The sequence below is a fragment of the Talpa occidentalis genome, unplaced genomic scaffold (assembly GCF_014898055.3).
Source record: "Talpa occidentalis isolate TD23 unplaced genomic scaffold, MPIMG_talOcc4v2.1 talOcc4.13, whole genome shotgun sequence".
NCBI lineage: Eukaryota > Metazoa > Chordata > Mammalia > Eulipotyphla > Talpidae > Talpa > Talpa occidentalis.
Window position 1 is genome coordinate 10,611,177 of NW_023601322.1, and position 14,608 is coordinate 10,625,784.

Genomic DNA, 14,608 nt, shown 5'->3' on the forward strand with positions numbered 1-14,608 from the left:
AAGGGAGTTGGGTTACCAGATAACTTCCGTCTTTTCAATTTGGAAATCAGTGTTATGTCCTTCAGTGGGGAATGAAATGGAAGGTGTTCCTCCTTTGTGAGCCACAACAGTAAATATAGTACAGAAAGATAATCTTAATAGGTCTTTCTAAATTCACACATAAAATTTTTAAGCCCAACTTTTTAAGTGACAGCCTGTTTAGTTTTTACTTACTGGGCCTATTTTGGTAAGTTAAACTGTCTTTGAAAGCTAGTCATTTCACCAAAATATTCTCATTGAAATTAAGCAATCATGTTAGGTACTACCCATTCCACTAATGGTATTGTTAAACTAATATTTGATTTTGCACTTGCTTTTTTCTCTTAATTGCCTTCATCAAAAAAAAATAGATTTTTATTTTTAACTATATTGCTCTAAAAAAGCCACTTTTATTTATTTATTGTACAAGTATAATTATCAGGAATTATCGAATCTCTTGATGTTATTTCCTTAATCAACTTTGCCTTTTCCTAATTTTTATTGGATAATAATATTTTTCATTTATTATGATTAAATTATAAAAGTTCATAAAACTAAGAATTATTTCTACCATAGTAAACAGCTGAGTATGCTGCTATGAATATAGCATGTAAGTTTGGCATTTATATAATCAGCTTTTCAAAACTTTATAAATATTTTGTATATGTGGTTTAGGATGTCATCAAAATTAATGAAAAGTCTTAAGACTTAAAAGAAGGCTTTCAGTATAAATTTATTAAATATATTGGGTATATTTTCCAGTTTCTCCATATACCAGGTATTTCTAATCTCCTTGTGCTTCATGGAAATGCAGAGTTAAATTAAAAAACCAATAGCAGCTGCCAAGTTTAGAGCATATTCTTATAGTTTTTGCTTAATAGGTTTGATGTAAGATTATTTGAGACTAAAGCACTGACTTATTTTATTTTTCAATATAAAATCATTTTTACTATATTATGTATTTCACTTCATAAACAAAATAACTCATCTTTATGTGGCTGGAAGAAAAAAATTATCACTGATTCTTTCATTGTAAAAATCATACATCATAAAAGTACAGAGAAAGGAGACACTACATAAAAATATAAACATAAAAATTAACATTACATTCACCTCCCCATCCATCCATAATGGCTTGTCTTATTTTGATGTATAGCCTTCCAAACTACCAGAGGAGAAAATACTTGTGCATTATATTCTATCACAACATGTTTCAGATACATAAAATTCAAGAGAGTGTTTAAATAAAAGTTAGATATATGCCATAATGAGTTTCTCTGCAAGTATACAAATAATACAACAACATGGGAAAACATTCCATAATACATTGTTATACAAAACAATAACAAACAAAGCAGCCTATAGATTTTGATTTTCAATAAACTTTAATTTTAAACCAATTTTAGATTTACAAAAAAATTACAAGCACAACACAAAGAGTTTTGTATATCCCAACTCCAGTTGCATCTACCATTAACATCTTTCATTACAAAGATATATTTCCTGCTAACTTCCTGTAAAAGATTATGTGAGGAATTTTTCCTGGAAACCATTTAAAAATCTAGATTTTCTTATTTGACAAAATAACAAATAAGAAGGAATGTTTATCATTTTACAATTAATTTTTCAAAGGATATGGTTTAACATGCAATTTGCAGCAACATGGATGGCGCTGGAAGGGATCATGCTCAGCGAAATAAGCCAAAAAGAAAAAGAAAAATACCGGATGGTCTCACTCATAGCAGGAATCTAGAAAACTTAAATAAGGGACCAGGAAAATGAATATAAGAAAGTGAAAATCAAAATCAACAAAAAACTATGAACCAGTCACACTCTATGGGGGGTGGGGGTCGGGGAGGGGAGGGATTGGGGTCAAAATAAGGGGGTTGCAATTATATGGGGAATATAAAAATAAAATTTATAAAAATTTAAAAAAATTGTATTAAAAAAAGGATATGGTTTAAATTTATCTGTCTTAAAATATATGGATTTTTGAAAATATCGGGCTCCTTTCATTTCATTGTTTTATGCTGTTTTGGTATTTTATACTTATTTCCTATTCTTTCTGCCTTTTACTGTATGAACTGTTTTGCTTCTTGTTTTTTAGCAAATGGATAACATGATGTTTTTCATCTCCCAGGCAACTATTATGCATGTCTAATAGCCCTATGTCTATATCCCTATGTCTATATCTATGTCAATATCTACATTTGATTTTTTTCCTCTATTTTTATCTACTCTGTGAGTGTTGTGTTTTTGTTTGTGATGGTTGCTGTTTACCTGAAGGCAATAGGAGTAATAAATTTTCTAAGCCTTGAATAACTAAAATACCTAAATATTACATCACAAATTGGCAAAATATTACCTATCTTATGAACTAGAGATGTTTTGAGTGAAATATGTGGTGTAAAAGCTATTTGTCTATTGCATCTTGGTGCTTATCTGCTGGGTTTATAATTGAATAGTCTCAGAAAGCTTAATTAACACTTGTTCCTTTAAAACCAGTCTGTATTTGTTTGAGCCAATGTGTTTTTATCTATGTTTCCTTTCTAGCAGTTCTTTGTTATCCTCAAAATTTTAAAAAATTTATCCTAAATTACCTCTAGGAGTAAGTTTTTGAAAACTCTGTATAAACAAAAAGAATATAATTTTTAAATGTTTGTTTCTGTTTCATTTGCTGTTTTAGTGGTTGATTTTTTTAAGGGAAACCATCTTCACAATCTAAAAAATATGTTCTAGGCCTTTCAAGAGACACTCTTATGGCTGTCACAGATGGGCCAAACCTAGGTAAAAAAGATCTAGATCTAGATTTCACTCTTCAAGATCAAGACCCTACAAGAAGTCGAGCTGTTCTGTCCACCTTAGAGATAGATGAAGCAGAAGTAGTTTAATGGAAATATACGAAAGTCAAGTTCAGAGAGGAAATGGCAACCTTCCCAGTGAAGTGGATGAACAAGCCCACCAATGGAATTCATCACCCAGGTGAGACAATACAGAACTACGGAGAGCAACGAGGGTAAATCTACAGACCTCAGACCAGTTAGTCTCCCTGCTTTTGCTGTAGAGTGAACAGGAAGAATGGTGGCTGCTGTGATGCAGGGAGGCTCCAAACTTTTATGTGCACTACCTGCTGAGAAATTCATGCTCATGATTTAGTTCTGAAATACTGAAAATGCAAAATGTGTGGGATAGTGTGAGAGTGAGACATGCTACCCAACTGGCTGCAGTGATGTGCAGGCGGGAGGCCCAGGCCCTACAGGAAGGGATGGCTGCTACCTTAATTGTGTCTATGCAATGACTAGAAAACTACAAGTGAGGGGCAGTGACAAGTCTCCTGTTAGCCCTGCTACGCGAAGAACTACACTGGGAGATGTTAGAGGTACCATATTTCCTTAGATCCAGAAGGACATTGAGTTGACAAGATCATCTGATCCATAACAGACTCTTGGTGCCTATCCTATACTGAGGGCCTTGCAGACCAAATTCATGGCCACTGAAGTATAGATTTTTCTATTCAGAAACTTGTGAGAAATAAATCGTAACTTAAGATGACATTTCTGATTTGTATTGTCCGTAGTCATCTTCATTTCCACTGCTCAGTTAAATTATTGGGGACATGTAGAAGAATAAAAGAAAAAGAAAAATCTAGAGGAAACCAAGAATCTCACACAATCCCTTTCCTTGTATTTTTTCTTTGAAATTTAATCTTACTCATTATCTTTCTTTGTTCTTTTTTTCCCTTGGAAACCTCTCAACTCTGACTTTCAAAAATTACTTTAAGCCTTTTTTAAAAAAAAATGTAAACATTTAGCTTTAGACTTCTAGATAAAATTCTTTGATGTGAGAAATAGAGCTAATAAATCTTAGTACTGCTCCCATTTGTCAAGTAAAGTGCAAAGTGTTAGGTATGAAAAGCTGATAGGTTTACTTCTTAAAACTTTTTCATTTGTAAAGGGAAAATAAAACAAAATATATACTTTAGTGCCTCTTTTTGTTTGCTAAAGTTTGTATGGATATAGTGAATTCTTTTTAACCATGGAAACTATGAAGAATATAATACATTATCATTTTCATCTGTGGTCATTAATCTGATTTAAATAGAAGTAGTTTTTTTAATCATTTGATAACTATGCTATATTTTTTGGTACTACTGAGTTTCTTCATTGGTATATTTATTGTCTCTAAGAGCTTCAAAATGTTTTTTATATAAATCTTGAAAATATTAAGATGACCACCATAGATGGTTTTGAGCTGGTTGGTATATAAGTTTTTACTTTGTCATTCAATAGTAGTAAGTGGTGTCAAGTCAAAGAATCTACTTCTACTCAAAAGTCTTGGTTTCACAGTGATAGTGAAGGCAAAGATAAACATCTGGGACTACATCAAATTAAAGAGCTTCTGCACAGCAAAAGAGACAATAACAAAAACAAAGAGAAACCCCACCAACTGGGAGAACATTTTTGCACACAACACTAATGATAAAGGATTGATCACAAAAATCTGCAAAGAGCTGATGAGACTCAACAACAACAAAGAAAATAATCCAGTCAAAAAATGGGCAGAAGAGCTAAAAAGAAACTTCTCTGAAGAGGAAATGCAAATGGCCAACAGGCATATGAAAAAATGTTCAACATCACTTGTCATCAGGGAAATGCAAATCAAAACTACCATGAGATACCATCTTACACCAGTGAGAATGGCACATATTAAAAAAACTAGCAACAACAAATGTTGGCGAGGGTGTGGAGAAAAAGGAACTCTTCTGCACTGTTGGTGGGAGTGCAAACTGGTCCAACCACTATGGAGAGCTGTGTGGAGATTTCTGGACCTACTAAACATAGAGCTTCCATAGGATCCAGCAATTCCACTCCTAGGTATTTACCCAAAGGACACAGAAACATCCATTCCAAAGAGCACCTGCACCCCTATGTTTATAGCAGCACTGTTTACAATAGCTAAGCTTTGGAAACAACCCAAATGCCCAAAAATAGATGACTGGATCAAGAAGATGTGGTACATATACACCATGGAATATTACTCAGCATTCAAAAAAGATAAACACATGCAATTTGCAGCAACATGGATGGCGCTGGAAGGGATCATGCTCAGCGAAATAAGCCAGAAAGAAAAAGAAAAATACCGGATGGTCTCACTCATAGCAGGAATCTAGAAAACTTAAATAAGGGAACAGGAAAATGAATAACTATAAGAAAGTGAAAATCAAAATCAACAAAAATCTATGAACCAGAGACACTTTTGGGGGGGTGGGTGGAGGGAGGGGAGGGATTGGGGTCAAAATGGGGGGGTTGAAATTGTATGGGCATATAAAAATAAAATTTATTATAAAAAAAAAAAAAGAAAATGATACTGGCTGTTGGCTTGTCGAATGTGGCCTTTATGATGTTGCGGTATGTAAAAAAAAAAAAAGTCTTGGTTTCAGCAACATTTTTATTCTTGAAAAATCTTGGGGAACCCAAATAAATTTTGTTTACATTGGTTATATATATTTACTTTATTTAGAATTAAAACATAATTTTTGAAATTGTATTGTCATTTAATGTAACAATGACACTCCCAGCACATGCTACACAAACAATATATTGTTACTGAAGAAAAATTTAATAGTGAAAAAAATGGCATTTGCTTCACAATGTGAAAAAATATGGTCTCACAAATACATAAAGTGATAGGAGTATTTAATAGTGCCTTTAAATAATTATATTTGCTTTAATACTCAAATACTTAATTTGACAAATGGTCAAGTTTTCTTTAGGAGAATAAGAGATAGTGTTTGAAAAGTAAATAAAACAAAGACAACTGAATAAATGAGTAACCATAGATTGTCCATCATTCTTTCAAGTAAAAACAGTACCGAATAAAAAATGCCACTTGTGCAGTTCACAACACAAACAACTGAGCAAGTGCTTTTACTTAAGACAATCTTTGTACTTGTTTGTCCATCATAAGAGGTTTATATGTATTTCCCCTTTGAGCACATAGAATATTTTTTTAAGATTTATTTATTTATGCATACAAGAGCTGGGGTGCAGGCCAGAGATGTGGGGGGTGAGAGGATTCACCAGAGACAGAGTGGGGAACAGAACAGGCAGACTGACTGAAATACACTGCTGAGGGGAGCAGCGGACGAGACAGGAGAGGTCTGCCTTGCCATGTGAGTTTCTCCCTGGCCGGCTGGGGATTGAACTCATGCTGCAGAGACTGCGGATTGCTTCATAATGCAGTGCTTAACCCCTTGCACCACCAGGGAGGCCTGTATAGAATATTTTTAAATATGTATTCAAAGATAACAGTTTGATGATATTTTCTTTTCTTGCTCTCTCTCATGCACTCCTAAATACACTAGTTTTTTGTTTTGCTTTGCTTGGGGCTTTTGAGAACCAGGGTGTGGGCTTTTGGTTTGGTTTGGTTATACTGTGAGATTATGACTATGAAGGTCCTAGTCTAGTCTGTTCTAACCCAGTTCTGTGCAACAGTCTTCATTTGTGTCTTAAATTGTTAATGGGCAAAATGAGAAGCGCTGTGGAATCCCTTAACTGTTAGCTCTAAATGGATTCTGCCGTCCACTGCATCAAGACAAACATACTTTTAGTGTCTAAAATCTTCAATAGAAAATAGCTTTAGGGCCTCCCTGGTGGCACAAAGGGTTGGGGCGCAACCTATGAAGCTGTCCACAGCCTCTGCAGCACGAGTTTGATCCCCGGCCGGCCAGGGAGCAACCCACATGGCGCAGCAGACCTCTCCTGTCTCACCTGCTGCTCCCCTCAGCAATGTACTTCGGTCAATCTACCTGTTCTGTTCCCCACTCTGTCTCTGGTGAATCCTCTCACCCCCCACACCTCTGGCCTGTACCCCAGTTCTTGTATGCATAAATAAATAAATCTTCAGAAAAGAACTTTAATTAACGTGCAATAGAAAGAAGAGAAAGAATATAGTTACAATAGTTTCCAATTAAACATCCAAAAGGTATCCACCTCCTACTGGGTAAATGCCCAAACAAATAGGTTTGGTCCAAAGCAGAGCCACCGAGGTCTAAAAGCTAGTAAAGTAGACAATGATCGTCAAGTTGCATGTCAAGTTCCCCACCTTCTGTCCCTGGTACAAATCCAAGGCTGAGAAGCAAATGCAGCTTCTTCTTTATGTGTCTCTGCTCCCATGTGCCCCCTTCAGGTTTTCTCTCCTTTCTCCTTCTTCCCAAAGTCATTTTTAGCTTCCCCTCGAAGCTCTGCTCCACTCTTCCTTAGGTGGGGCAGGAACCTGGAACCTCCCGTCTGTGGGGATTACACTGTTATAGAATCAGAAGTTTTATTCCCTTTGCTTTTGTAATATCAGTGCACATGTGAACAATGAGAAAAGGGAATAGATTGTTAATATTATTATAAAAATAGGGTTAACCTTGAAGTTCACTACAAGGATCTAATGGAAGTTCAGGGGTACCTGATGCATATGTCATGGGTCACACTGTATTCAGAGGCCAATAATATATAAACTTGTTGTACTTGATTGATTTGGTTCCGATACATCTATATTATTGTTCTGATCTATTTTTCTGAATTTTTAATACTTGTATAATATCCAAAACTGTGTTGCTATATTTAATAAACATATAAGAATAGTAATGAGAAAAGAACCTTGAGTAAGTCAAGACAAAGTCTTTGGATTGTAGAATTAATACAACTTAAAAGCAAAGATAATTATTTATTACATAATATAATAAACATGAAAATAAACTTAATTTTTACCTTCTCATCTATGAATAACTGATTGCAAATTATCCAGCAGAAATATGTTTGCACAAAATATTTCACTGAAAAATTGTTTTAAATACCATAAAAATAGATATTTAAGAACATTGAGTACTAATCCAGATAAAAACACTCAAACTTTGTAAGATTTATTTTGTCTAAGTAAATCTTTTTCTAGCGTGCATGAAATTTGTTGAAAATCATGAATTCTTCCAGAGCCCACATTGAAGTTAGAATAAAGTTTCTTAGCTGCTGAATATGTAGAATTAGGACACAGAATATAGTATATGCTACATGGGTCCTGTCTATTTTACTATCACACATAAATTTTACAATATGATAATAATATAAATTTCCACTTAATTACATCTTCTGAACAACTCTGCTTTTATATACAAGTTGACATTGTTTACATGTTATTCCAAGGGATTTCAGCACTTCAAATTGATGTTTTGCAGCAACTATGGTTTGTATTTATTCTTAAAATGTTGTATTTCCCCCAAACAAAAATATCAATCATCTGACAAGCAGCCAGGTCATAAACCTTCTTCTTCATAGCTCACATTCTTCACAGCTCAAAGCTAAATACATCCATAAATACATGATTTCTTGAAGCAACATTTATTTACTAAAAACTTTGATGAATGTATTAAGTTGATTCTCTGGTCAAAAACTGCCATAAATAGTTCCAAAACAACAACAGTGAGTTACACACTTTTTTTTAAGCTTGCTTTTCTTCATATTAAAGTACAGAATATTAAATTTGTGACTCTGGTCCCAACTTTTCTCCTGAGAAAACTTTCCGATTATAAACTCTGGCTCATCAGAATGATGTAGAATGGCCCATCTACACATGATCCCTGCTCAGAATATACCATGCAATTTGAAATCATCGTTCACTTTACTAGTTTGAATATACACACATTCTCACAAAATTAAAACAATTGTGCATATGTATATATGCACATATTGAATTAAATGCCATAGGTGATCACCAAAGAGTAACTGTGAGCAGAGCAGAGTAAAACAATGTATAGATCCTGTAGAATTACAAAATTTAAAGGGCAGGAACACAAGGATCCAGCAATAGTGACTAAGAAGGAACAGCCAGAGAGATAGCATGGAACCGAAAAAGAGAGTGATATGTGCACAAGAGGTAAAATGAGGAAATTATCTCAAGATAAGGGAATGAGGGGGCTCCCCGGTGGCTGAGCAGGTTGAGCACAGCAGGTTGAGCGCAGCGCTGCAGAGCTGTCTGCAGCCTCTCCAGTGCTGGTTCAATTCCCGGCCGGCCAGGGAGCTACCCACATGGCACAGCAGACCTCTCCGGTCTCGCCCGCTGCTCCCCTCAGCAGTGTATTTCAGTCAGTCTGCCTGTTCTGTTCCCAACTCTGTCTCTAGTGAATTCCCTCACCCTCCCACGTGTCTGGCCTGTACCCCAGTTCTCATATAAATAAATAAATCTCTAAAAACAAAACAAAACAAAAAGATAAGGGAATGATCCACATCACAAATACTGCTAAGAAAGAACATAAGATGAGAACTGAAAAATGCCCACGGGGCAGGGAGGAGTCAGTGGTGGCCTTGGTAAAAAGGCTATGGGGATTCAAATCTGATTAAAGATGGTTCCAGAGAATAGAGGAGGAGCCAAAGACAGGGCAAGCAGTGCAGATGACAATTTGAAGGTCTGCCGTAAATTACAGAGAAGTGGAATGGGCTGTGTAAGGTGATGTGTAATCAATGGACTGTCACAGTCTGTTGAAATTCTAATGGAAAAATAGATGTTGGAGAGAAAGAGAGAAGACTTTACAAAATAGATCTGAGAGAAGCTGCCCTTGGATGCGCCTTTCATCCACTGAAACACAAGGCAAGGAAGAATAAAAATACAGACAGGTACAGATGGTGGATGGTAGATTTGAGGCGAGAGCAGATAGAAGTACTTTCTCAATTGTTTACATTTCTAGTGAACTAAGAAAGTTATCAGGGGCCTCCCTGGTAGTGCAAGAATTAAAGACACTCTATCAAATGATCACCAGCCACTGCAACCTGAGTTTAATCCCCGGCCTGGAAGCTGTCCCACATGGCTCAGCAGACCTCTCCAGTCTCGCCTGCTGCCCTCAGCAGTGTATTTCAGTAGATCTGCCTGTTCTGCTCCCCACTCTGTCTCTGGTGAATCCTCTCACCCTCCCACACCTCTGGCCTACACCCCAGTTATTGTAGGCATAAATAAATAAATCTTAAAAAAAATAAAAGAAAAGTTATCAGCAGATGATAGCAAGAAAAGAAGAGACACTGCTGACAGTTTGATGAGCGTGAGATGGTATGTATTGTAAGCTCCCAGAGTTGATTTTCTCAGATGGCTGAGACACCCACATCAAAGGGCATCACTTCAAAGTATGACCACACAGAACCAGGCTGTCTCCTCCACCCAGGCTGCTTTTGTTTTATAGGTCCTGGTTGATTTAGATGACTTGGTTTTTTCCTTTCTTTCATCTCTTTCCAAGTTTTAAATACCTGCTCTTATGACTTAAATGCACCTATAAAGAGCAAGCCCATGAAACCCTAAAATTCCTACCCTCACTCCCAACAGAGGCAGGACCACGTGCCGGTGTGCTCACCCTCTCTTGGTCCACTCTTGGTCTCATCGTAGCTCAGGCGTACTGTGTCATTTCTAAGTCTTGCAAGTAATAAACCTCTATTTTTTTTCAGAATTTCATGTTGATGATTGCGAAGGGCACCTTGCAATCATAATAAGAAACCTAAGCACCAGTCCAGGCATAACACTGGCTTAAAAGGGAAAATGTTTATGGAAACTTACTGCAGTCAAGTGAGTACCTCCAAAACACTTGCCATTAGTATTATTATCAATTAATGCACCAACCAACACAAGGCCTGTATGAATAGTTTATAGGAGATTGGAAGAGTAAATTGGAAAACTCAAGTAAGATTGCAGGATGTATCTGAAGAAAGATTATGAATTTAAAGTGAAAGCAATCATTGTTGATATAGATGTTTATTGCCCAATGTAGAAATCAGAGGGTTTTCCTTATACAAAACTCTTACCTCCTTTACAGTTAAGCCTATCACAAATAGACAACTTGCTTCTTCATGCACAGTAACAACTTTAAAAATGAGATTATAACATGTACTTTGTCTTGCAACCTGATATTTTAATAGAAAAATATGCAGTGAGCATTTTTATGTTAATAAAGGACATCTACTCCAGATTTTAGATGGTCAACAGTATTGCCTTCAATTAGTCTATTTTTTTAAGCATTCTGATATTTTTGAGTCTTTTCCAAATTTTTGTTACTGTGATCATGAGGTAAACAACCTTATATATATATATATATATATATATCACTGTCTGACCCAACATTGCCCTTTGTTTGAACAGGTGTTTAAAAATAATCACACCCAGGACACCCATTTAGAAATCTTGACACAGTGCTAACTTGCTTTTTAAAAAAGTTGTACTAAACCAGACTTTGACCAATAGCTGATAATGATCATTTTCCTCATTCTGACCATGATTGAGTGATACCACTCTTTAACATTTTTGTCAATGATTCAGTTTCGAAGATTCTTGAGCACAAAACTAGTTAACATTTTAAGATATAGAGAGAGCATTTTCTCAAGTAAACTGATAATCAAGTATAAGATCTATTAATGGTGTGAAGCTTTCTAATGCTGAGGTATTCTTTGTTTTACTTTGTAAACTAAATTATATATAAATATGTACCATATGTACATATTAATTATATATGTAATGTGCATATGCATCAGCTATATGCATATATAATTTAGTCATGTATACAAATTAGTCATGTGTATATAAGTAAATATGTGTCTCTGTGTGTATATATTTATACATACATATATATACCTTGAATTTAAAAGATATTTCATTGACATGCATTATATATAGATATTGACACCAAGTAAAAAATTATCTTCAGCACTACTCTTAGCCACTGATTATTTTGATTAAGAAAAATGACAAGAACCTAAATTTAAAAGGACAAAAAAGAACATATAGACACAAGGTAAACCACATGAACATGAAATTTGTATGACTTACAACAGAGATGGGAATAATATATCCTGGATTTTATTGGATACTCTTGATGTAAAATACTTGACATAGGATTTCTCCTGCCACCAGAAATATCCTAGAAATGGTACTCTTTCCGCATCTAAAGTATGTCTTCTAACATATTCCTCTCACACTCAAATATAGCACAAAATTCACTATTTATTCATATACTCTAACTTTTGGTTTAAATACAGTCCTCTATCCAAGGGAAAGTTCAAAGAAAGAAAACAGATTTTGCATAAGCTAAAGTTACCAATGTGTTTCATTGCACAAAGTTATCTCAATAATTTATGGAGAAACAGCTTAGGGTAGATGATTTTATCCATGGGGTATCATTTAATTTCAAGACTTCAACAGTCAACTTTTTGAAATGAGTTTATCCCATAAAATAGTAATTTAAAAAGTAGTCTGACAAGATGATGTCTTATCACAGTATACCTGAATAGATAAGAATGTTTATTTTTATTATGGCCTTCTTCACCTTCTCATACTGCATTAATCATGGTACTATTTACAAAAAAATAGTAACTTAAGTACTCTTTATGCAAAATGTTGTTTTGTCACTAACAATGTAGTTTTAAAAATTATAATGAAAAATGTTAAAAGGCCAAGGAAGTAATCATAGTTGTATTTTAATTTCTGTTTACTTCTTGTCATGGTAAATATATAAGGTTATAATTTATAACTTGGCCATTTTCAAAATCAAACTAACCTGTGAGTTTCCAACCTCCAACTTTGTTCAAATGCCTCCCAGGTGATCCTAGGGATAGAATTTCTAATAAGGGAGAGACTCGTCTGGATGAGGAATGATGAGGAACTCTGCTGGGTTTCATGTTCAGATTATTGCTTCACAGCAGGCAAGGATCATTCTCACAGCACAGTAATTAGGCTGGGTTTCCCATGTAGAGGAGTACCTTAGTCAGAATTGCTAAGAATAAAATAACATCTTTTGTAGAGAATCTAATGGATGCTAGACACTGCTTTTTTTCCTTTACACGTAGCAACCTTTATATCATCACCCCTGTTTTTCTCATGAAATATCTAGAACTCAGAGAGGTCAGGCAGCATTTTGATAGGTACATAGTGAATAGGAAAGGCACAATTCACATCTGTCTATTCGATGACACAGCTCATAGCTCTGTCCTGAGCTGGTGCCTAGTAACAGCGCAGTTGTATATCCATGGTCAGGGGCCTGGGGGACTCTGAAAGCAGGAACCTGCCAAAACTTCCAAAGACAAACTCAGCAGGAAGGCAGACCAGCCATGGAATCCTAAACTACTTCAGAGCAGCAAACCTTTCCCTTCAAGAGCATGCATTTTATTATTCGGAATCCTTCTGAAATAAAAATGTGTCTATTTCCCACCAATCGATCCAACGTCACATAGGTCAATAGAAATAATTAAATGGGAAGCACTCTGAATGACTTTAATAATTGCATTAGAGTCTTTGGTTCTCCCAGAAAATCTCAACACCTGACTGTTTTTCCTCTGGAAAGTCTGGCGAGGCTGCTCCTGTGTCCTCCCAGAGCAGGAAGTGGTGAGTGGTGCAGGCCAGAATAATCTGCGTTTCCACAACTTTTCATTGCCCTTGACAAATCAAAGCTCAGCTCTTCTCCTCAGCTTTATATTTTCTAGATTATACCTTACTGAAAATTTGAAGTCAGGGATTAATTTTTCTATTGAGGACTTAAATAATGATGAAAAGGATTACTGGGTCATTCTGTTATTTCATCAACTTTACTATTAAGTTATTAAATAATGATGAAAAATAATGGTAATAACTCTTAACTTGATTCAGTTCCATACAATTAACAATCCCAATATACCGATAACGGTGAACTAATATTAAATAAATATGCAAATAAATCTCAAACAGTTCATCAAGAATGGTCAGTTTTAAAAAATTGCTCTCTGTAGGAATTTATTTGATTGCATTTAATGTTTTCCTTTTCTGGGCTTCCTTTCAAGAACAGTGAAAGATTTTTAAAAAGAATATTAGGCAAAACTAGTCCTTTAGTACAAACCTCTTTAAAACCATCTGTTTTGAAGCACAAATAGTAAAACTCAGTCACCAGTGATAGGAGATACAAGGTTGATTTTAACTACATCCAAGCAAGACAATTAAATGAAATGTTTCAGGGACGGTAATTGTGCAGAAAAGAAAACAAAAAAAAGAAGTTTCCTACAATGGCTGCCGGAACAAATGAATTTATTAGTGAGCAGAGTAGACTCACCTATGTCCTATCCCATTGCAGTTCTATTAAATCCTATAAGATTTAATTAGAGCCTTTCCTCCTGGCTCTGCCAGTTAAAACAGTTCCCCTTCCTAATACGGGATTGGCAACCAAACAGGAGGCAGGATAATTTTTTTGATGGATAGCGGTAGGTGGGGAGAACAATTCCAGAGAAAAACCAAAGCCAGGTGTCTGCAAAAGGCTGGGTGGAAAAACCAAATAAAACCCAAGATGAGGACCTCCACCGTGGTGCAGTGGTTGAGCACTGGGTTGCGAAGCTGCCCGCAGCCTCTGCAGCGCCGGTTCGATCCCCAGCTGCCAGGCAAGGGTCCCACAAGGCGCTCAGACCTCTCCTGCTGCCCGCTGCTCCCCTCAGCAGTGTACTTCATCCATCTGTCTGTTCTGCTCCCTGCTCCGGCTCTGGTGAATTCTCTCACCCTCCCGCACTTCTGGCTGTACCCAGTGCTTGTATAAATAAATAAATAAATCTTAAAAAAA